Source organism: Globicephala melas, chromosome 14, assembly GCF_963455315.2.
Source record: "Globicephala melas chromosome 14, mGloMel1.2, whole genome shotgun sequence".
NCBI classification, from domain to species: domain Eukaryota; kingdom Metazoa; phylum Chordata; class Mammalia; order Artiodactyla; family Delphinidae; genus Globicephala; species Globicephala melas.
In genome coordinates this window covers 35,080,885-35,103,959 of record NC_083327.1, presented here as the reverse complement: position 1 = coordinate 35,103,959, position 23,075 = coordinate 35,080,885, and positions in this window count along the sequence as shown.

Sequence of the window (23,075 nt, the reverse complement as noted above, 5' to 3'; positions counted from 1 at the left end):
TCTTTTCTATCCTTTATTATAAATCTTCATTGATGAATCACTATACCTCACTATAAATTTTGTAATATATTTTTAAATAAGAATTCTATGTAGGCAGAGACACCGTAAAAAAATTTGCCTGGAGCTCTGCACACCTTAGGTACAGTCTTGCCCTTTAGGGCAGAATAACCTGGTTCTCCACCCATTCTTGATAGAATCTAGTATTTGTGGCTTCCTTTGGCCTTAGCTTTTGAATTCCAAATACTTGGCTTATGCAAAACAAATGTTTTGGCTTTCTAGAATATGGTTTCTGGAGAGGAGGAGATAGAGTTAAGAAAAGGAATACTGGCCCCAAAAAAATCTTACAGTGGAATGTACCATATTGTCGAATTACAAAGTTCAAACCCGTCTGGTATGATTACAAAGCCTGTGCTCCTTACACTTCACGACATGGATGCAAACTTTATTTAGGGTCTCTGTATATACACGTTGTTGGTCACCACACGTCACAGTTAAATTGAGCCCAGTGATTGCATGAGAAGAAATAGCCTATGAAGTCTTACTAGTTAGCTAGAGGATTGCTCAGTTTGTCTATCACTGAGAGTCTGGGCAGAAAGTAGGGACCCAGCAGGGCAGTATCACCTCCTGGTTGTATATAAGGGCACAGAATCTAGTCAGTCAAGGTTCAATCGCCTGTTCCACCACTGACTTGCAATATAACTGAGCAAATCATGGAACCTCTCGAAACCTCAGTTTCCTTACCTGTGGAAGGAGGATAAGCATGGAATAATACTTCTCTCTCATAGGGTTGAGGTGAAGATCTATTAAGAGAAAGCACTTGTTGAAGCAACTCAACCACTGCTAGAAAATTAAATTATTTTACCTTGTATTTGTCAAAGGAAATTTTGATCAACACGCTGCATTCTTTGTAAGCACAGGTCTAGCTTTTAAGCACCTCCCTTCAGTGGCACATTCATCTTTGCAACTGGGTGCTTGGCACTGGGATGTATGTAGTAGATACTCAGTGTTGCTCTATAAATGCATGAGCAAGTTCATTGAGAAGGATGCCCATTCCTACGAGCAAGCGGTAAAGAAAGCACGGAGAGATGGAATTTCTTAGCAGTACATGGAGTACATGAAACAACAAGAAAGTCCTATTCAACTGCCATTTTGCAGGAAATACAGGGGACGGGGAACATATGAAACAACACTAGAGAGAAGCAATCAACAGCATCTAAACTATGGAGAACTCTGTGGTTTGTTTAACACATAAATTTTGAGAAGAAAAAAAAGAGTGGAAACCTACATTAAAAGATGTAAGACGGGCTTCCCTGGTGGCGCAGTGGTTGAGAGTCCGCCTGCCGATGCAGGGGACACGGGTTCGTGTCCCGGTCCGGGAAGATCCCACATGCCGCGGAGCGGCTGGGCCCGTGAGCCATGGCCGCTGAGCCTGCGCGGCTGGAGCCTGTGCTCCGCAACGGGAGAGGCCACAGCAGTGAGAGGCCCTCGTACCGCAAAAAAAAAAAAAAAAGATGTAAGAGACCTGTTGACCGATTGCCGTGTATGGAATTTAGTGGAATCTTAATTAAAACACATTTAAAAAATATGAGTCAATTGGAGAAATTTGAAAAGTAACCAAATGTTTTAAGATATTAAATAGTTATTGTGAATGTTTAAGGTGATAACGGTAATGGGTAAAAAATTTTAGAAGTATATACTTCAATATTTACAGGTAAAATGATATTATGTCTGAGATTTACTTTAATAATCTGGAGTTTGAAGCACTGAGTGTGATACAGATAAAACCAGGACTTAATTATTTGGTGCAGCAGAGTGATACCTACATGGAAGCTTATTTTACTACTATTCCTTCTTTGGTATATGCTTTCCATAATAAAAAGTAAACATACAAATAACGAGAGAAAGAAAACAAACAAACAAAAAGGTCTATTTAAAACAATTCAGTGGTCTTTCCATTTAGTGGTAATTATTCCTAAGGACTCTGGTCAGCACTTTTGATAAAATCTTATGACTATCACCTTTCTGGAAAATAACATTATTTTCAAATATTTAAAAATTTTAACAAAAGTTACACTGTGTTTGATATCATTCTTGTACATTTTTTTTCAAATTAAATTAGCTGACAAAATTATATATTTCTTACCTTAATGTCTTCAAGTGCATCAAAAAATAAAACTATTAGAACTTTTCAAGTCATCTGTTATATTAAATATAACATGAATAAAGGAAACAAGAAAAAAATAACAAAAACCTGGCAATTTGTACTTCACGGAGACAGAAGAATGTAAATCTCCTCTGGGAGAGACATTGCCCTGGTTAGGTTTCCCATGTCCTACCCCTAGGAGGCAGATGTAAACCCCTTTGGTCAAGTACTTCCCTCTCCCTTCCATACATAGACCATGAATGCCTCTGCTATTGTCTTGTGATCACAGGCTTGTATGTTGATCTTAGTTATTAATTGTGACTCTGGCTCTCCACTGGGGATTCCTATGGAGGGATTCTGCATAGAATCCTCATTCATTTTCCTTCTTCTTGTGTACTGGTGTCATTTGCCTGCTGTACACCATTTCCATGGCCTTGGTCTTCAGGTCAACTCATGGTACCACCTAAAATTTTCTTAGAAACAGAGTGGAAAAGACCTGGGATTGAGGCAAGAAATTGAGGTCTCAGCCCTATCTAAAAACTTTGTGATCTTGGGTATTTTACCTGATCTCTGTCTTCAGTTTTCTTATCTTGGGTGTAATAATAACTACTTCATATGGTCGCTGTAGGGCATAAGACACATCTGATGTAAAAGCCAAAAAGGGGTGAGGCGGAATCTCACACCAAAACATGCTGTATAAAATCCTCACCTGGGATATGCATTTACTATTGAAAAAAATCTATGATAATTTCCTGTAGTTTTAAGGAAAATAGGGGCACCCTTATAGGTTAATTATCTGCTAAGAATGAATAAATTATAGATCTCTGAGGCACAAATGGTTTTGTCCAGATTAGAAGACTCTACCTACTCTCTTAAAAAATAAATTATGTTCTTAATAATTTTGAACCATAATTAAAATTGAAGCTTGCCAGAGGATCCTGGTGGAATGTAGGTTTTTTAGAAATGAATTACTTCCTGAAATTTTAGGAAATTAATAAAGGTAGGTAGAAGAGGAGCTAGAAGCTCTAAGTATTTAATTGAAAATATTTATTGCTTTGTGTTTTCATTAATGTATAAATTTGATGAAAGCGATTATTTTTTTATTGAATTTAGTTTATCTGTTTGCATATTTACGTAAGGCAAAATTTTATTCAGTTATACAATTGGTAAATTTTAACTGCTGAATTTCTTTATAATATCTGTACCATATCCCTTATTTCATTTCATGCTGCAAAAAATACAAAACCGTATACTTTTTTTCTTTTTTTTTTTTTGCGGTTCGCGGGCCTCTTACTGTTGTGGCCTCTCCCGTTGCGGAGCACAGGCTCCGGACACGCAGGCTCAGCGGCCATGGCTCACGGGCCCAACCGCTCCGCGGCATGTGGAATCCTCCCGGACCGGGGCACGAACCCGTGTCCCCCGCATCGGCAGGCGGACTCTCAACCACTGCGCCACCAGGGAAGCCCAGTAATGAATGTTTTTTAATAATGAGATTGAACTAAAAGTTTCAGAGATGTTCTGTTAAAATGATATAATGCTAAACATGGTTTATTACTACTATGAACCAATATATTGTGGCAAGTGTATATACTTCAGTAGCATATAGAAACAACTTTACTTGATATTGACATTTGATAACAGAAAGCATTAAAGGAAAGGAACATTAACACAATATTAACTCCAAAGGATAATCATTTAAAAAATAAAAAATAGTACCACAAATATTTAATATCTAAAAATATTTAAAAACACACAAAGCATTAATTGACCTATCTGATAGTCTTCTCTTTGTTTTGTGACAAATAATGCAATTATAAATTATCTTTCCTTCATTTTGTGTTGACATTGATTGGATTATTAAAAGTATATCCAAAAGCATTTTCAAGTTGGCTGTTAAGGTACATGATTCTTTACATAAGCTTATTTCCTTCTTTTAGTGATGAAAATATTTGGTCTGCTTGCCCTGAGTTTGGTTTTGTTCTGGAATTAAACTGCTTTTTCTAATTCAGATTTTAGATCTGTTTCTAATTTAATGTTGCAGTATTCTACAATAACATTCAAGTCTTCTTTTGGCATTTCCTTAGTTAATATATTTTTGAAGAACTTTAGCCTATAGGGAATATTCAGACACTGGAGAATGCTAGCAAACATTAGGTGAGTGTTATGGGAATAATGTAACATTTAGCTCTCCCAGCAAGGTTTATAGCTGTCGCTTAAATCATGTGTTGAAATTGCCAATTTAAGGACTTATTTTAGTTCCAAAACTTTTATCTCTTATAACATCACACATAAGATTTGTAAGTATACTATATATATAAATGAATTAATATTTATTTTATATGAGTGAAGGACTCATCATTAGCAGCAGGCAGGGCTAGGGACTCATAACAGGACAACAACTACCAACAAGACTGACCAATAGTGACCACTCTTCCTTTGGTGTCCTTTGAACCAATGATTCTGTATGTTGAAAAGTTTTAATTCTCATGGTAAAATTTGATACTTTTTCCTGTTTTCCTGACTTCTCAATGATTTTTCTCAGAATTCAGGATTTGGAAAAACATACATAATTCCCCAAGAAATGCTAGGAAGGAATTCCCCTTGGAAACACCAGCCTGGAGGATGGTGGAAGACAAATAACCAGACGTCCCAAATGGTCTTAGGGAGCAAAGCTGCCTTGCAGCCTAGAGTGGGTGGACAGTTACCTGGAAGGGAAGGGAACTTGAATCTTATCTAAGCCATTTTGTTTTGGCGTTCCTTTGTTAGAGCAGCCTTCCCCTTAACTAATTCAGAAATCCTCTAAATAGTTTATATTTAGGACTCCATGGATATCTCCCTTGTAGCTTGTACAGAAACTTAGTTTACTGTAGCTTTGAATGGAAACACATCTGAGATGATCTAGTTCAGACGCTTCATTTTATAGATAAGCTATTGAGTCCTAGGGATAGTAAATGACTGGCCCAAGGACACTTGAAATTTTTTCAGATTAATAAAATGTAGTTAATGTGGAAATCAATTCTCTCTATTGATTTATCTCTATAAATTAATGTATAGGAATATGCGAAATGTCTTAAAGTTTGAAGGATAAAACTATAATTTCTTTTGTAACATTTATCCTGGTACAGAGTAGATGTGACGATGTTTTTTTCCCCCATTTTAGTATTATAAGTCTTTATTATTTAATCTTGGCTCAGTTTTTAGAGATCCCCATGTGGTATGGAATGAGGGGAGTAAAAGTGAGTTAAACTATATGTTAAACATTTTACATATGTTATTTCATTTATTTAGTCATCACAAAGACCCATTTTACAGATAAGAAACTGAACCTTTAAGTGGTTAAGAAATTAACCTAATTATATTAATCCTTACATTGCACAATATATGGCAGAGCTGTGATTTTTGGATAAATAGGTGAACATGTGAAGTTAGAAAACTTTGAGAAAAAAATGATATAATTTTTAAAAGTTACCAAGTAATTTTTCATGATATCCTTGTGTTATCATATTGTTTGAGTACACACAGCAATCCCTTTACTCACTGCAAAGATACTGAACAAGATTACAAACTAGGGTATGAGGTGGATTTTTTTTTGGATATTTTAAACAGTTTATTGTCTTTCACCTTTGGATCCTGTGAACTTTTAAAGTACTCAGTTAGTAAAGAAATAAAAAATTATTTTGTGCAACCAAAGTTCAAGGTAGTTTAGATGAAAACGGGAAATTGAGCTATGATAAACTACAACTGAACCCTAAATTAATATGAGACTATTATAAAGCAATATTGATGTCTCAAATCCTAAGTTTCATATTAAGGTCATAGTAATGGCTTAGTGTTTTATGAGCCTGTGTGGTGTTAGCGACTTCGTCTCTTTAATCTTAACTTCGCCTCAAGCAAAAATAAATCTTAATGTTGTAAACTGTATGGTAGCATAACTGCCTTGTTCAATAGGGATCATTTTTTCCCTAAATGTCAGTAATATCTTGCTGTGGCTTAAAAAAAATGAGAGAAAGAAAATAAAAAGTTGTTGAAGTGGTAAATATTTCTACTATTGAAAAATGGACAGAAGCTTTTCTGTTTTTGTTTTTGCATTACATTATTTTGCAATTATGGTGTATAAACAAGTCAGGCTAAATGTATCAATATAAGACCAATTCTGCATATTTAGGTCACTTAATTGCTAGATTGCTAATTAATGTTTGGCTATTACGTTTTTACATGTTATAGAGGAAGTTTTGAACCAAGCAGGTGCAAGGGACAGTCCAGAAAAAGGCTCAGCATTCCTGGAAGAAAGTCAAAGTTGGAGGAAAATGAGGAGTATCTTGAGGTCATGGTTTACTGAGAGACATTAAGGGGCTATTTCCTCTGAAGTTGTGCAAGAAAAGGTTTCAAATAGGTATAACTCAGAAATATCTTAGGGGTGAAAAAAGAAGTGGCCCTTCTCACTGTATAAAGAAAAGCAAAGGTTAAATAAGCAGAATTTATTAAAGGGTTGGGTTCTTGATTTGTAGTTAGAATTCAGTATTTCATTTGGCCCTTGATCTGAATTACATGATTTATAATTAGAAATATGTGTATTAATATTTTTAACATGGAATTATATCTTTGTAGGAAAAATTTAACTATATGAATTCTAAATTTTCCCCTAATACTCTGTGTACATGCCTGAAGAAGCTCTATGCATTGTGTCTAAGCTTTCATGAACAAACATTATAACTTACTGAGTGGCAACCGAAATTGTGGGCCTAGGTGGAATTCTCCTATTGATTACGTGGGAGACCTTAAACATTTCAGTTTTATGAAAATCCATAATTGTAAATGTGCATTTCTAATCTAACCATCTCAATTGTCAATATTCTTTTGGAATTCAGTCTTTCCCTCATTAGGAAAAGATTTATTTCATTGGATTTTAATTAGAATATGAATTTTTCCGGTTTTAAGTTCTTATTTGTAGTATATGAGGTAACAGTATCCTTCTTTACATTTTAAAATAAGAAAATTAAGATTAATGTTAGCCTAGTAAAGTCCACAGAAAACATGAAAATAATTAGTTGCCTATGATAGTAAACCAAGAGGTTTAATTATTTGACTGAAAAGTTTAGAAACACCTCACATTCCAAATAATGTGGGAAATGTCAGAGAGGGAAGCCTGGAAGAACATGATTATGATTCGGTATTAGAAGGGTAATCACTGAACCCTTTCTTGAGGAAGACCCTGGGAACGAATCCAGGTTGGGAGAGGAAGGTCAACAAAGCTCATGAAAAAGAACGGTCCCAAGACCCAGAAGTTGGCGTGTCTGCTCAGCAATATCCTAAGTGGGGGGCAGGGACAGAAGGACAGAGAACAAGGTGGTCACACATACAAGGGAGGTGCTCTGTTAAGGGGCTGTGATTATTTCTGGTCTTACAGGGGCCGTATGTCTGTTGAGATTAGCCATCTCCTTGTGTGGTATCTGTCAGTCAGGGTCCCAGCGGAAAAGAGATAGCACACGCAAATCTGGATGATTCAGGGCTACGTTTTCTAAGAGGCTATTAAAAAGTAGGGTGAGTAGGGTGTCAGGAATTTCAAGAGATGGTACAAGTGCCCAGAGTTAGCAGTGAAATTTTCACCACCCCTAGGCTTGAAGGGTGGAAGAGAGTAAGAGGTAATCAGAACCTGGAAAGAGAGTTCTATGGACTAGCTTGCTTGAGAGATGCAGGACCTCCTGTTGAGGGTCCTAGCCAGAGAGAGGCAAGCTCAGGAGAGGGAGCAAGGGAAGAAATACTCTAACCTCAGTCTCCTCCTTCCCTCTGATTTCCCTCTGATTTAGGGCTCCCCAACTAGAAGTCAGAAGTTCCAACATCTATTGATATAATTCTTAGAGGTCAGTTTATATCAGGAGGGCAAAGGGGCAAATGGAAGATAGCAGAATCACAGTATCGTGGTTCTGTGCACACACACCAATTTTTAAAACAGTCTTCTCCCCCAGTTTTGCTGATACCAGGAACAAAATATTATGAGTGAAGGCCATAAACACTCTGGTCAATGTTAAGAAATGTCTTCTCTGCATACCTGTAAGTAGGTCGTATAATTTGCTTATGAGTTTGAGAAGCATGAGTCATTTGGATGAATCTTGTCAGCTCTATAGATCTGATAAAGCTGAGGTAGGATCACACATTTACTCATAAGTAAATTTTCTAAGACTTAGGACCTCTCAGGAGACTGGTCACCAGCTGTTTTCTTGGGTACACTTAAATCTTAACATGGACCCCTTCCAAAATGTAACAGGATCAATTTGGTAGACCTTGCTTCATATTTTTCCTCAAAACAAGTCACATTGAATGTAGTTTTGTTTTGGAATTTTTAGTGTTCTTTGATCTAGGTGGTTAATAAAGCAAATGAAAAAAGTAAATATAATAGATGATCTATATCTTTCTACTATAGTTTCCTGAATCCATAAAACATGAAATTACTTCATAGATTTTCCAATATGCCTCCCAAAATTCAGTTTTATTACTGTGCTCTAAGTGAGAAATTGAATAAAGATCCCATTTCTTCGTAAAAATGCTTTCATAACCTTGTGTTCTGTTTTAATGACATCAGTGTATATTAAAAAGTTCAGAAGATCCTCAGTGCTTTGCAACTGGAGTATTCATTTGGAAGTATCATTCCCCTCTCTTCCTGGAACTCCATTTTTTATTGTTTTTTCTTATAGTCTCATAGTTTCTTGGGCTCTGCTCATCTTTTTGAGTTTCTTTTCTCTCTGTTGTTCACAATAGGTAACATCTATTTTGCCATCTTCAAGCTTACTGATTCTTTTCTCTGTCATCTCCATTCTGCTGTTGAGTTTATCCACTGAATTTTCAAATTTTGGTTACTGTATTTTTCAGTTCTAAAATTTCTTTTTGGTTCTTCCTTATATATCCTCTTTCTTTGTTGATAATTTTTATTTCTTTGCTGAGAGTTTCTATTTTTTCATTTGTTTCAACTGTGTTTGTAATTGCTCATTGAAACATTTTTATTGATATGGTGGCTACTTTATAATCCTTAAATGCCATTAAGTGTTGGCATCGATTGATTGCCTTTCTCATTGAAATTGAGGTTTTCCTGGTTCTTGGTGTGATGAGTGATTTTTTATTGTGTCTTGGACATTTGGGGTATTAGTTGTGAGATTCTAGAGACCATATTTAAGTCTTGTATTTTAAGAGGCCTCCTCTGACAACATGTCAGTGGGAGAAGGAGTCACTGCCTCATTACTGCCAGGTAAGGTGCAAGTGTAGGTTCTCCACTTGGTTTTCCTTGACGCCTTGGGGGAGGGGGAGAAACTAGGGGTTCCTCATGACTTTCAGGTTGGTGTAGGAGTTCAGGTTCTACCTAGGCCAACACTGGCATCACCCTAGCTGGGAGGAGGAGAGGTTCCTCATTACCTCTCTCCACTTGGCTTCTATTGACACTGTGAGGTGGGGACTCAATACTGCAGGAGAGTCACCTTCTTACCATTAGGTGGGGATGGAAGTCCAGGCTTCCCATGTGGCCTCCTATGACACCGCGGGGGAGGGCCTTGTTATTACCCAATGGGGATGAAAGTTCCATCTCCTACTCACTCTAACTCCACCCTGGTAGGGGTGTTGAGCTCATCATTAAACCTGGTGAGCTTGGAAAGCAACGATCCCGTTTAGTCTTGCTGACAGGACTATGGGTGGGGTTGCCATTTTTTCCATACTCTATGACTAGAGTAGGGCTGTTCCCTGTCTTGTTAAGCTTCCCTTTCCTGGTCCTTTGGCTGAGAGAAGTTTTGGGGGGCACCTCTTTTTGTCTGCACCATTGGTGTTTTCTGAGTTTCTGGCTTCTTCAGCTCCAAATCTAGGATATGTAAGTCAAAAGAAAGCCCAGAGAACTTACCACCGTGTCGTTCCTTGGGTCCCAAGGTCCCGAGCCAATCTGCCTTCTCCTTATTTCTTTTCAGAGTCTTCTTATTTTTGTTTCATACACAGTGACCATGGTTTTTAGCTGAACTGTAGTGGGAGGAATAAAGAGAAGTGCCTGATGACATTGTTTCAACCCCTAGATGCAGCCATGTCTGAAGATAACATTGGGCTTTTCAGTTACAAAAGCCAATAAATTCCCCTTTCATTTGTCAAACCATCTTGAATGGGCTTTCTGTCACTTGCCACCAAGTTCCCTTGGAATGAGCAAGTCCTGGATCACAGAGATGACACATGACTAGAGCCTTCTTGCACTGGAATAGAGGTCTGTTTGGTGTCAGTCCTTGGACTGAACTACACCTTGGCTTCCTCTCACATGGATTTTTTTTTTTACAGTGTCTCTTTCAACACAAAAGGTTCTAAGACCCTAAAGTTAGTTGCAATCTGGGCTTTCTTCAACCATAAGATCATTTTCATCCCATTATATCATAAGCCAAGTAAATAAGGGTGATAGGAAATAAAAGGTCCTACCCTAGCAGCTTGGAGTTAGCATCTGTGCTTGCTTCTGCCATAGTGGTATGAGTAACCTAGGACAAGCCATTTGTTCTCTTTGTGCCTCAGTTTCTGTTTCTGTAAACTGAAGGGGTGAACTCTACATGGTGTGTAGAATTTTCACTAGCTCTCAAAACTTCTGTGCCTGTTAATGAAAATAGAAGAAAGTGCGGCAAAGCACTTTACACTTGGTTTCTCTGAGACTTAGTGTACAATACCAGAAAATTAAGGTTGACATTATTTATCGTGACTTACCTTCCCTTGGAATGCAAAAGAAGGTTGTTACTGTGCTAATACAATGGAGGGAGATTTTCCTACAGAGTACCAGGACGATCACAGCGAACAAAATAAGCAAACAGGAGATATCTTGGCCATCTAAGGTTTCAGTTGTGCAGTGATGGCATCTGAAGGTTAAGAGCTGTCAAATGCATTGTTTTTTGAGTCAAAGTTTTAAAAAGTATGCTAGAAACAATGTTCATTTAAATAATTTAAGGCAGAGAGGAAAAGATCAAGACAAAGTGCTAGATAGATGTTTCCTATGCTATAATTACTCAGCAATTATAGCCTCAAAAATAGAGTTGCAGATTTTCTTAACTTCTGTATGATTTTTAAAAGACTTTATTTTGGGGGAGCAGTTTTAGATTCACAGCAAAATTCAGAGGAAGTATAGAGATTTTCCATGTACCCCCTGCCCCACACATGCACAGCCTCCCCCGTTATCAACATCCCCCATCAGAGTGAAATATTTGTTAGAGTCAATGAACCTAAATCGATATATCATAATCAAAGACCATAGTTTACATTAGGATTCACTTTTGGCGTTGTTGGACAAATGTATAATGACATATATCCATCATTATAGTATTATACAGAGTATTTTCACTGCCCTAAAAGTCCTCTGTGTTCCTCCTATTCATACCTTCCTCCCCCTCCCCACCCCTGTCAACCCCTGGCAACCAGTGGTCTTTTGACTGTCATAGTTTTGCCTTTTCCAGAATGTCTTAGAGTTTGAATGACATAGTGTGTAGCAATTTTCAGACTGGTTTCTTTTCTTAGTAACATGCTTTTAAGGTTCCTCCATGTCTTTTCATGGCTTGATAGTTCATTTCTTTTTAACACTGAATAATATTTCATTGTCTGGATGTACCATAGTTTATGTATCCATTCACCCCCTGAAGGACATTTTGGGCTGTTTCCAAGTTTTGGCAAGTATAAATAAAGCTGCTATAAATGTAAACATCCATATGCAGGTTTTTGTGTGGATATAAGTTTTCAACTCCTTTGGGTAAACACCAAGGAGTGCGACTGTTGGATCATATGGTAAGAGTATGTTTAGTTATGTAAGGAGCTGCCAAACTGTCTTCCAAAGTTGCTGTACGATTTTGAATTCCCACCAGCAGTGAATAAGAATTTCTGTTGTTTCACATCCTCATCTGCATTTGGTATTGTCATTGTTCTGGAGTTTGGCCATTCTAATAGGTGTGTAGTATCTCATTGTTTCCCTGATGACATATGATACGGAGCGTCTATTCCTATGCTTATTTACTATCTGTATATCTTCTTTTATGAGGTGTCTGTTAAGGTCTTGGAACCATTTTTTTAAATTGTATTGTTGTTGTTAAGAGTTCTTTGTATATTTTGGGTAACAGTCCTTTATCAGATGTGTTTTTTTTTGCAAATATTTTCTCCCAGGCTTATTTTATCATACTCTTGATGTGAGATTCATTTGACTATTCTCTTCAGCATCAGTTGTAAGTCTCAACTTGTTTATGTGGTCCTCTTATGTGTTTTGAATATGGACTCAGTGGTGGAAAGAAACACTGGTGAAGGGATTTCAGCAGAACATAGTCTCATCCCTTCTGTGTAACTCCTTAGGGCTGAGCCACGTCAGTGTGAGGAAGTGTTTGCCTATCCAAGTGGCAACCCCATGTGCTGGCTGGGCCAGTGCATAATTCTGCAAACCAGTATTAGGACTTAAGTTAGGACTTGAATTTTAGAATTTGTAATGGAAAGAGTTTTATGATGTTTATTTTCCTCTTGTTTCAAAGACATTCAGAAAGGAAGTTATGAAATCCATGGAATTAAAGGTGAACAAAGTATGCTTACCTTGAATTTGTGGTGAGTTAGAATAGTTACTGTTGCAGTTAAACTAGTCTGTCCTAGTTTATAAATTAATTTTTTTTTTTTTTTTTTTTGCGGTACGTGGGCCTCTCACTGTTGTGGCCTCTCCCGTTGCGGAGCACAGGCTCCAGACGCGCAGGCTCAGTGGCCATGTGGCTCACGGGCCCAGCCGCTCCGCGGCATGTGGGATCCTCCCGGACTGGGGCACGATCCTGTGTCCCCTGCATCGGCAGGTGGACTCTCAACCACTGCGCCACCAGGGAAGCCCTATAAATTAATTTTTTTAAAGGAAGGAATTCACTTTTGAGTTAAGGAAAAATAAAGCAGGAGTTTTTCCTTACCAAAATAAGCCAGGGCGGTTGTAACCCCACCCCCACCCCCGGGCAACTTTGGATTGTTTTCTCAGGTGCTATTCCTTGTGGTTGCCCAGTCTGGTTGGCAAGATGCTCATTTCAGTTATAGAAATCTTTCAACTAAACACTCACCTGTTCCTTCCTTGCCTTGTCAACAGGATGTCATTCAAGACTGAATGGTGCAGACTGTTTTTTTATTTAATTTGCAATAAAAAGCCATAAGATTGGCTTTTATGGCAATTACTGGATTGAACAGACATGTAAACATGATGGCTAATGCGGCGACAATTTATGTTTTAAGTTATTTTCTTCCTTATAATTATTAATTTGAGTGACAAGATTGCTAGCATTGCAATTGCCAGTATGTTTCAGAAGGAAAGGCACAACAGAAAAGGTGCTCCAAAGCGTTCTAAAATGTATTAGGTGCCTTTTAGCTTTATTAGAACAAGTAACTGTGTAATGTGATTTATACTTTGTTATTCCTTCTCATAGAAAAGTAGAGAGTAGTGTATGAATAGGAAGCTGTTTTGTTGAGAAGCATTCCAGATGAATCACAACATCCATTTCTTATATTGTGATAGGATTCTTCATTCTTTGGTCAACTCTGATTGATTCACTAATTCATGGCCATTGTCTTCTCATTGTCATTACCCCATCTGCAGTGACATGCATGGCTTACAGCACCTCTGTCAAAAGTCATTAAAAGTGTTTTCCTTCTATGCTCAAGAAACTGAAGCAAGCATGAAGCTGATGGCACTAATAGAGATTTGGGATTAGTGCATTTTTAAAGAAAGTCACAGGTTAGTGTAACTGAAGTTAATCGTGTATGCTGAAATCAATGTTCTGAGACCTCAGTGGGGCATTCAAGCTATTTTTGATTTCAGCATTATTTGACAGGATTTGAATTTTCTTTTTCAATTTAAATGGATAGTGATGGAGGTATTTAGGTTGTCAAAGATGTTTTGACATCTTTGTTTATTAACAAAAACGTTTATCTTCACTTGAAATGGTCTCCCACCATATTTTTTTTGCAATAAATTACAAAAGAGGGATGCACAGTATAGACTGTATAGATGTTGGAAGGTGGAGGATCACAGAGGCTATTCAAATGAGGACAGAAAATGAGTCTGGACAGTAAAAAAAGTAAAAGAAGGCAACTGTTTAGGGTCCTTTCCCTTTAACTGTATGAACTTGGACCTTGCCAATCCTTTGGTGGGTCATTTGTCTCAGGAGGAGAGGAGCCTCAGCTATCAACAGCTGTGGTGGGGCTAGTGGTTTCCTAAGAAAGTAGAAATGAACCAATCCCAAAGCAACCAGAAGTTCTGGGGGGGCAGAGAGTAGGAAAAATGGCATAACTGGAAAAGGTAGAGAGGTGATCTTGGAGCCAAGGGTAATTGTGACCTGTGAGCCTTACTTGAAAGGAAGAATAAAAGCATGAGCATTTGCATGTGGGTCAAATGAATTTTCAGGCTATTTTCATTATTTCTGGACCTTTCTTGTTGATCTGTGTTCAGGTGCATGTGCTGTGTGATATTTTTTATTAATTAGACGTCTCAGTGTAACAATGTACAAGAGACCTTGTCCAGCATCTCTGACATGACTAGGAATGCTTTATGTGATTGTCTGGCAATGTTTTAGGAATTTCTTGGAGAAGATTAATCTTGTGTGGATCATGTATGAATATATTCATTTTATTTCTAAGTCATAATCTGTTTTCTTCCAATAACTTCATCCCAAACATGGCAAGTAACAGGATTATCCTTTGACTTTCTTTCTTTTTGGGAAAAAAAATATGTAACGTAAACATACAAACTTATCTTTAAAAAGCTTTGCAAATATATTCCTTCCTGTGCTGACAACTATGAAAACCTGTTATAATTTGTTACCCTATATTCAAGTGAAGAGAAAAAGTGAGGTCAAAACATGCCAGGGTGACTTCAGTGAAGAAGGAGCTGGATTAAAATGTGACTATAAGAGGAATACCCTACTTGTTCCTTGAGAACTGCTTGAGTCGTTTCACCACGACCGGATTTGGAAGCGGGAATTTTAGACGGGACGGCATAGAACAGCAGATTACCTATGCCCTTTTCCTTTCCATTCTTGTGGATTGTCTTTTGATCCTCTTCACATACTGTTTATATGTCTCTGGGGATAAAGTAAAAGAGAAAGTAATGAAGGTAAAAACACATAGTGGTCTGCTTGACTAAAACGCGGTATTAGAACAACATGGATAATAATGTATCCATGTATTATTTTGTCTCAATTAATAGTGGATAATGAAGTTCTAATGGTACACAGCTGGGCGCAAGTTATGAGATTATTCCCCTAGTTAAATATGAAAATGAATTTCACCAAATTACATTCATGCTTACATTTTTCCAAGATGAAATGGGAAGCAAACACTGAATATATCGGATATTCCAAAATCTTATTTTGCCATTGTTATCAATCGCTAGCTCAGGTTATATTTTTTTCTTTATCTGTTTTTATATTCTGTAGGATGAAGTTTTATTATTTAAATTTATATTATTTGACCAAAATATCTGATCTGTATATTTATATTAACACCCAAATAGCTTGATATAGATGGTAAATATATGTAAATAAAGGGCTTTGATAGGTTCTCTTAAGTTCCAATTGTGCAAACTTTCAAGAAATCGTTTATGCCTGTCGATCCCCAAACATTCACTAACACTGTGAGAACAGCACCTGCTAATTTATAGATATTGACACTCAGCGGCGACAGGCAGGGAGGTAGTGTCAGTTCATTAAAAAACTGGAATGCATTTTGAAGCATTTATTTTCTTAAGCAGAAGTCTTGACAAAACAGGAATCACAAATGCACATCCTTCAGGAACCAAGGAGATAATGTAAATGTATTAATTCTAACTTTTACAGTAACAGCAATGCAACAAATGTTTCACTTTTCTCTTAATTCTGCTCTGAGATAAACAATGGTATAAGCATGTGATAAACAGTCGCTGATCCTGACCTTAGCCGAGGGCAGACAGCAGTCAGGGCGAAGCTCAGGTAGAAGGACCTGAGCTTGCCCAGGTCCACAATTGGTGCCACAATGGAATGTAGGCTCAGTGTTGCCAGATCTCCCAAGAGGGGTCATAAATTTAGATTTTATGTAAAATGTCTTATATTTTAAATAATGACAATGTAAAAGTGGATCAAAAAGTTTTTTGAACTTCTCATGAGTCAGTACTCAGGTGGACAAACAAAACCAGATGTGGCCCATGTCTGCCAGTCTGCAACCTCTGGTCTATGTGCAGGTTATTCTCAAAACTGTTTCTCCTGTGCCTTATGTAGAAAGCTGCAGACTGGATGTTCTTGCCTGCATATCCCTTTAACTAACATGTTCATGGGCTCCCCTCCTCTTGGCCAAGCCTACTGTACAGCCAAATAACACCTCCCTGCCCCCTGCCCCCCGCAGTGGTCTGTTCAGTCAGTGACATGACTGTGGCCCATTTGGACACTGCCATCTTGCTCACCCCTCCTCTAGACAGTCACCAGATCCTCTTAGGTCCTCCTAAATATTTATTGATTCTGTCCTCTGTCTACCTCAATTCCTGCTTATCATCTGTCTCTGCGATTGCTGTAATAGCCTCCTAACGGTCTCCTGGCCACCAGAGTGATCTGTTGAAAATGCAAATATGACCTTGCCCCTCTCCTGCTTAAATGTGTTCCAGTGGCTGGTCTTCGTCCACAGGATGAAGTAGATCCTGACCTCCTTAGGTTGACAAAGCCCATCTCTCTCTGCTCCTGCCTACCTCTCCAGTCTCATGTCTCACCATCCCCTATACTGCGTTCTTTTGATGTGAAAGTCTGATTCTTTTGCACCCTTCATGCTTTTTTAATGACTGTGCCTTGATCATGGTGTTCCTTCTTTCTGGAGTTCCCTGTCCCTCTTCTTTGTTTGACTCACTCTCATCTGTCTGTTTTTCAGAACTCCATTTAGACCTCATGTCCTACAGGTAGTTTTCTCCCAGGCTCTGTGCATAATTTTCTTGCACCAGTTATTATCTTATATTAGAATGACTCATTCATCTACTTGGCAGGAATGTCCCAAACAGCAGAAACTGCACAGTATCTTAGATTTCTCAGTTCCTAGCAGTGTTTTTGTCCAAAAGAAGGTAAGCAAATTATGTTTGTTGAACTAGAATGAACTGAGTGGTCCTAGGATCCTTGGGGGGAGCAACAGTAGAGCAGATCAACATGCTCAGAAGGGTGCTAGTGAGATTCAGCAGTTGACACAGTGAGGGTTATATGCTTCTCCACCCCCAACCCCACACACAGAGGTCTAATATATAAGGACCAGGCAATTGGTTTGTTGGTTGAGAAAATGTTATTAGCTTTGGTTAAAAGAAAAAAAGTCCCTCCCTAGTTGACTTGAGGCTTTTCCCCCAGAGACCTAAGGGAAGGTGTGTGCAGGGCCTGAGTGGTACCTGGTTAAGTATTGGGTTGGGCAAAAACTTCGTTCGTGTTTTCCATAACCTCTTATGGAAAAACCAGAACGAAATGTTTGGTCAACTCAATATTTTCTTTTGAGCTTTTGCCGTGTGACTTTCAGTGGCATCCAGTTGGAACATTATTAATATTTAACACTTTCCCTTGGGCGACCTGCCAAGGACCATGAGGGCATTACTGTAGGACATTCCAGTGTGCTGGTGTATGTTAATCCCATTGTCTTGAGCCACCATCTGCCCTTTGGACAAGGCCCTAATGGTGCCCTGAAGATGTTCTTGGGAAACACTTAGGATGGTAAGTAGATTTCACCCCACATGTCAATTTCAATGGCATGGTAGTGACACCAATGGAACACAAATCTCTGTCTAGCCTCAGAGACATACAAGTAAACAGTTATAGGAGACAAGTGCCATGACATGGCAGGGAGGCAGGAAGACTCACGGGCCAAGTTCTAGAGCAGCTAGTTAAATAGGAACTTGCTAGAACATACATCATTGCACCATTTTCTCCATCTAGAAAGTCTTACCACAAAAAGTGTCAGTGGACTTAAGCAGTGTGTGCAGTGATGTAGCCAATTTATGTTCAGGTACATGAGTAATAAGCAGTTTGCTGACAGGCAGTAGTTTTAGAAAACCCTAGAAGGTAAACAAGAATGAGATTTGGTTAGAAATGTAACCTTTGCCATCTGACAGACCTAGGTTTGTAACCTTGAGAAGTTACTTAACATCAAAGCCTCAGTCTTCTATTACCTTTGTAAATGGGTGCTTACTTTATAAATTTGTATGATAATTATGTGAAAAAATGTTCATAGATCTCTAAGCCCGGTATTAGCCAAGAGCATTCTTCCACTGTTTTTTTCCCCCTCCATGAAGTCATTGATGTGATTATGCCTGACACTCCCTGGGAGTTTGGAGTTAGCTTCACAGAGCAGGTACTGCATGCTGACATTGAGTCCAAACACTGCCACTGGAATAGACCCCAAAGAGTACAACTTGCCAGGGGTAGGTACACACTCATTTCTCTTAGACCCTCAGCCTGCATCTGTTTTCAATGACTGGGGTAAGATGGCTTCAAGCTCAGAATTCAGGCATGTCAGTCCCTTAAAAAGAGTTTCTGTAATTAATATTCATCCTTAGGTTCAGAGCCATGGAAAAATCAGGTTAAGCCCTGTAAAAAATACTTATTGTCTTAACAGAATGTTAGTTCTATTTGCATGTACAATAATTTCCTTCAACAAAATAGTTTTGCCTTATTTCTAAAGTAGTTTGTAATTCGTAATTTAATAAAGTAAATATGAGGTGTAAAATAATTCTATCCACATTTAATGTGTTTGATGTAAAAATATTGAAAGTAACCCAAGCTGGCTCAGAAGTACTTCAGTACTGTTAATTGTCCTTTGTGTATATTAACTGAAAAAAAAACTTTGTCATGTTTGCTTATATAGAATGGGGGGGGGGAGGAGTGAAGAAAAAGAAAAAAGGAAATAGCATTTATTGAGTGCCTATTTGTCAGAAAAATTCATGTATGTTATCTTATTTCATCTTCATGCCCACCCTAGGAGGTTGCTTAAGTCATCCTATTCTAAAAATGAAGAAACTCAGAGTCAACGAGCTTATATAACAGCGTTGCTACTTAGTAAGAGGGGTAACTAGATGGCAGGGCTATTGTTTACTGCCTCCATAAGAAACAAATGAGCTTTTAGAATGTTATGCTGAATTCTTTCAAGGAACATTGAGTGCCTCTTGCAAGTAGGGCACCAAACCAGGCGCTGGGAAAACTAAATGGATGTGGGGAACTGGTCCCAGGGTTTTGGTGAGGGAGATATATACACAGACCTGGATGCTAGTTAATGGCCCAGGAACTAATTGCTTAGTTCATCCATTAGTGTTCATTTCTGTTTGTTGATAAACTATTAGGTAGAGCAATTATTTTGGCCTTGATTGTAGGTGTCATTATTGATGAAATTGAAGTTATCTTAAATCTTCGAATTTCATTGCGTGAGTATCTTCTGTAGCACTATGAACGTATCCATGTATAGCACGTATCAGATGTCCTCCTGAGTGGACTGTGGTGTACTTGAGGTGGGGTCATGTTTCATTCATCCACAGTGCCTGGATGCTGAGTCCATGGCCTCACATCTGATAGCTGCTCAATAAATATTTCTTGAATGATTTAAGGCATTATTGGAGCAAACCATTTTAAAAAATAAACAAATAATTAGTCTTAATATAAATCTAAATCAAATTCCAATTTAATAAGTTGTTAATTGCTTTTTCCTGCTTTGATATTAGCTGACACATACATATTTACTATCAACAACCTATAATCATTGTGCAGGATTTTTAACAATTGAGAAGACTATTCTCCCTGCACCCCTGCACCCCACCTCTACAGTTTAGTAGATTTTGGAAAGTATATTGCATTGATTATTCGAAATGTATTTCTTTTTTTTCCCTCTCTTTGGTTTTAAAACTAATTTTATGTCACCGTGATTTTCACCTTTGTTTCTAATAGGCAACCAAAGGTTACCTCCAGAGTTAGAAAGACCTCCTTTGAATGTCTGAGTATTTCTAATACTCAACCCCTTTGATTCCTATGTTAATAAAGCTGCAGAGTTTGCTTTTTTCTCATGTACTAAATTGTGTTACACAATAGGTTTTAGATATAATATGTTTTTTAAAATGATGGAGCATATTACCTGTAAAAACTAACCTACTGTTATCTGAATAATCCTCATTTGACTAAGTCTGATCTTGCTCTTTTGAGAAGAAAACTGAGATTTAGGTTTCTGTCACAAAGTCCTCCTAGAGTTTCTTTGACTTTTCTTACTTCTGAATAGCATTAGCAGTATAAAATTATATAGCTGTGCTTTGTAGGTTGATATTTTTAATATGCTAAAGACCTGAACTTGTCTTTCTTTGTAATATTGACTTTTGTATACTTATTACAGTTTTTCTTGTAGCCAACATTTATTGAACCATTATTATATGATAAGTGCTGAGGCAGGTCCATGAATTAGCTCATCATGCCAACATTAATGCAGAGAAATAAGTACTATCATTATTCCCACTCTTTTGATGAAGGAACTAAAGCTTAGGGGGGTTATTTTGTTTGCCCAATTTACATATCTAGGGAGGGGCAGATCTAGGACCAAATTCCTATGTACCTGAATCTAGAGCCTGAGGTGTAAATCTCCATGTTGTACTGTGTACTGTGAATGAATTCTGATAGTTACTATGTAAGTACAGGAGAGGATTCTAATGTATTGGCATGAAATTATGCAGACAATTAGATTATGATATTTAGCTAAAAAGTAAGAGTGTGAAATTGTTCTGTTTGAATCATTTTATACTTTGACTTTATTTATCTATTTATAACGTTGTATAAGTGTTTTTTCTTCTGGAAATGTAGTGTCTTTGGAAGATATTGAGCAGAGATCCTTGGCTGTTGTATCACATAAGATGCTTTCAACTGCAAATAAATTTGTTATAACAAAATGGCTTAAAGAATAAAGATATTTATTAGCTCACATAATTGGAAGCTTCAAGGTAAAGTGATTCCAATGTTGGATGACTCAGAAGCTCAGTAACATCATCAGGAATCCATACTTTTCCATCTTTCTGTTCTGTTATCCTGTGTGTTGGCAGTTGTCCTCAGATAAACTTCATTGTTTCAAGAGGGATACAGCAGCTCCTAGCATCGTTACAAACTCCAAAGGCAGAAAGAATAGTTTTCTCCAATATATTTTGTTTCAAATTAAGAAAAATATTTCCCAGAGGTCCCCCAGCATATCCCCTTCATGTTACACTTTCCCTATTGTATCATATGACCATTTTATTTTATGTTTTAAATCTTTTTTGTTTTTTGGTGGTTTTTCAAAAATTGAGATATAGTTGATATACAATATTATATAAATTTCAGGTATAAAGAGTAGTGATTTACAATTTTTAAGGTTATATTCCATTTATAGTTATAAAATATTGGCTATATTCCTTGTGTTGTATAGTATATCCTTGTAGCTTATTTATTTTATACATAGTAGTTTGTACTTCTTAATCCCCTCCCGCTGTTTTGCCTCTCCTCCCTTCCCTCTACCTACAGGTAGCCACTAGTTTGTTCTCTATATCTGTGAGTCTGTTTCTTTTTTGTTATATTCACTAGTTAGCATTATTTTTTTAGATTCCACATGTAAGTGATATCATACAGTATTTGTCTTTGTCTGACTTATTTCACTTAGCATATTACCCTTCAAGTCCATCCATGTTGTTGCAAATGGCAAAATTTCATTCTTTTTTAAATGGTTGAGTAGTAGTCCATTGTGTATATATATAAATATATATCACATCTTCTTTATTCATTCATCTGCTGATGGGCACCTAGGTTGCTTCTATATTTGGCTACTGTACATAATACTGCTATGAATATTGGGGTTGTATGTACCTTTTCAAACTAATATATATATATATATTTTTTCTGGATAAATACCTAGGAGTGGAATTGCTGGGTCATATTATAGCTCTATTTTTAGTTTTTTGAGAAACCTTCATACTGTTTTCCATAGTGGCTGCTGTGGTGGCTTCTTGACAGAGGTATTCCCACCAAGAAAAACATGGAGTGCTCTTGGCCTGATTCATCGTGTTGAGTGCTCTCATAATTAAAACATGCTTAGAAATGTTTGCAGGGCTTCCCTGGTGGTGCAGTGGTTGAGAATCTGCCCGCCAGTGCAGGGGACACAGATTCGAGCCCTGGTCTGGGAAGATCCCACATGCCGAGGAGCAATTAGGCCCGTGAGCCACAACTACCGAGCCTGCGCTCTAGAGCCTGTGAGCCACAACTACTGAGCCTGCGCATCTGGAGCCTGTGCTCCGCAACAAGAGAGGCCTGCGCACCGTGATGAAAAGTGGCCCCAGCTCGCCACAACTAGAGGAAGCCCTTGCACAGAAACGAAGACCCAACACAACCAAAAATAAAAAAAATAATAAAAAAAAAGAAATGTTTGCAAATGTTCAGGCATTTTGTATCTGTTTCACATATAAGAGAAATTCATTACATTAGTTATTTTTTTTTAAAGTCTAAGAAATTTTAAGCAGGGGTATTTATAACTAAAGTCTCAAGATAAATAAATATAGCCAAGGGCTATTATTGAATTTGTCCCCAAATGGGAAATTCCTGAACACTTGATAGGGTATAAAGATAAATTTATGTATGTATGCATACACATGCATATGTATGTAAATGTATGCATATTTGTATATTTTTCAACTACTTTGCAAGGGACTTTTGGGGCCAGATCTATGAAAGCAGCCAGTTGTGAAGTAGAGTATGAAATGTTTGCGATGCATGTTAGCAAATCATTGCTTTTTCACACACATACCGTCACCCATAGGCACTCAATAAAGCATAAGCACAGACTGTGTCCAGGATGAATGCATTCCTTGGATTTTCAAATCAGAGGTTCATGCTATTCCCTCTCCTCCATGCCAGCTCTATCTTTGTATTGTGATGTTTGCCTATGCTGTACTGAAGTCTAA